At 59.4% G+C, this 2500-nt stretch overlaps 1 pseudogene; it reads right to left on the bottom strand.

Annotated features, from left to right (window-relative positions):
• LOC135171871 (large subunit ribosomal RNA) overlaps positions 1-2500 on the bottom strand; it is a 9414-nt pseudogene that overhangs the window by 3639 nt on the left and 3275 nt on the right.

Raw genomic sequence — 2500 nt, 5'->3', positions numbered from 1 at the left:
ACGCGTTCACGGATGTCGGTCTGTTCCGGTGTGTCTGCGTTGGGGTCGTCGTCGGGTACGTGTGTGTCCAACAGGACCTCAGCAGTCTCACGCATTGTAAGTGTCGTGCCATTCGCGGTTCTAAGTGTGCTGAGGACCGTGCCTACGCGCAATTTATCAGCCGCGTATTTGTAGTGAAAGCCCCAGGGATTCGCGTTGCTTTCCGTCGTGATATATCCGCGCCAGCTATTTTCCTTAGATGTCCTAAGTAGCCTGGTATACGCTCGCAGGACTACACGATACCTACTCTGTTTAATTTTTCGCGCGTCAGGGTTAGTCTCCCTTCGGTAGCCGTTTCGGAGACGACTGACCAGTTTGCGTTTGCTGGTCAGCTCCTCGGTCCACCACGGATTCGCGCGACGGTAATTTCTGCGGCGCGGCATCGAATCTTGGCAGGCTTTGGTGAGTACGTCACCCAGTACTTCTGCCATTCTCTCAACATCCGCTGTAGAATCCAGCGGATGGTCCACGAGTTTCTCACGGGCCTCCTCATCGAGGGTCGCTTCGAACTTTTCCCAGTCGGCCCGGCGAACGTTGAACCGCATGGTAGAGCCCTCGCCGACTCCCGAGTTATTGACGCGCTGTGAGGAACTCCGGATCGCTAAACGAAAGAAAACCGACGTGTGGTCACCGGTGGACCACTCGTCCTCCAACCTCCATGCACGTATGAATTTATACATGCCAGGAGTGGCCAGTGTGACGTCGATGAACGACGTACCCGCGGCACTCCTGAAGGTGGGGCCCTGCCTAGCATCATTCGCGACGCGGAGACCGAAAGACTCGATGAGCTCACCCAGGAGGACACCACGGTCAGTGGTCCTGGGGCTCCAAAGGGAGTGTTGGGCGTTGGAATCGGCCGCCACCAGAACGCGGCGACCCCTGAGACAGCTGAGAACCTTTTCAAGCTGCCTCAGGTGGATTTCTATGTCGTCCGAGTATTGAAAATAACTGGAGACGACGAAGAAGGATCCACCGGGGACGCGGGCTTCAGCACAAACGCAATGTGCAGTACTTAATTGGGACACGTAAGCAATCTCCACGATGGAGTTGCACGCAACGACGGCCGCCCACGGTCGCTCCGTTGAGCTCGCGGCAATACGCATTCCGACTCCTAGGCCGCGGATGGCCCAGGTGTTCGCCTCACGAATGGCATACGGCTCTTGGAGCAACAATATGTCCAGACGCTCTTTGCGAATTAACTGGAAGACCTCCCCGGTTACTGCAATTGAGCGGGACATGTTCAATTGCAGTATTCTAACGTCCCGTTGCGCGCCCGGTCCCTCGATCGCAGGGGTCCGGGGAGGATGACCTATTGGAACGGGGGGTACCGGTGAGCCTCCGGTCGCGACGCGATGACTATCGATCCTACTTAAACTAACGTGGCACTCGCGAACCCTACCTAATAATTGAGTGGACTCACCGGTCGAAGTTCTTGAAGATCCCGGCTTTGGCTGGCTCGGCTGCGCAGTCAGTCCCGCGTTGTCTGCGACGTCCTCGACGTCCTCGTGGACAGCACGAAGGCTGGAACCTTTCCCTCGTCGGGAGGGCAGTACCCCGGCGCACGGCGGGCGACTACGAACCCTTGAGGGCACCACCCTCCTTGGGTCCCTCGATGTAGTCGCTGGTGATGATCTTCTGCCATGCTGGGAAGCGATGCGCAGACTTCGCCGCACGACGGACGCATTATTGTGCCCCCCCGGAGATCCGATTGGGGGCAGCTTAGACTCCGGAATAGATTTCAATGAATGCTCTGCCATGGTTGAAAGTAGACGATGCGGTCGCCGGCCGTGCCGAAAGGCAAGAGCTGAAAAGCTGAAAAGTACAAGAAGAAGAATGAATAAGGGGATTAAGGGTTAGATGGGGCGGTTCCCCGCGGCACCGAGCTGGGTAGCTCGGGACGCTGATCACCGTCCCTGGGAGGGGGCCTTCCGGTTCCCGCCGAGCTGGGGAGCTCGGATCGGGGCCCGGTGGAGGCGCTGAAGGAGTGCTCCGCCTCGACTCCCCTCGAAAGAGGAGCAGAGAGGGAGCAGACCCACAGAAAGGGGGAACCCACCCATCCCAACCGACGACCCACCCCGCGAACCGTCCCTTTCCCGAGGGATACCCACCCACTCCCCCTGAGACCCAGCCCCACTTGTGGCGTCGCGTTTTCGCCGGCCTCCACCGTTGCGGGAGGTTCCAACTACTAGCGCGTGGCTGGAACTAGTTGCGAGAACCGCAATGTCCATGCCCTTCGCACTGCGAAGCAGCCAGTCCCCCCTCCCCCGCACCACCCCGCGAACCGTCCCTTTTCCGAGGGATACCCACCCACTCCCCTGACCCAACCCCCACGTGTGGCGTCGCGTTTTCGCCGGCCTCCACCGTTGCGGGAGGTTCCGACTACTAACGCGTGGCTGGAACCACTTGCGAGAACCGCAGTGTCCATGCCCTTCGCACTGCGAAGCAGCCTGTCCCCCCGAAC

This window comes from Diachasmimorpha longicaudata, unplaced genomic scaffold, assembly GCF_034640455.1.
Source record: "Diachasmimorpha longicaudata isolate KC_UGA_2023 unplaced genomic scaffold, iyDiaLong2 ctg00000120.1, whole genome shotgun sequence".
In the NCBI taxonomy this organism is placed as follows: Eukaryota; Metazoa; Arthropoda; class Insecta; order Hymenoptera; family Braconidae; genus Diachasmimorpha; species Diachasmimorpha longicaudata.
This window is presented reverse-complemented; position numbering and strand designations above follow the sequence as displayed.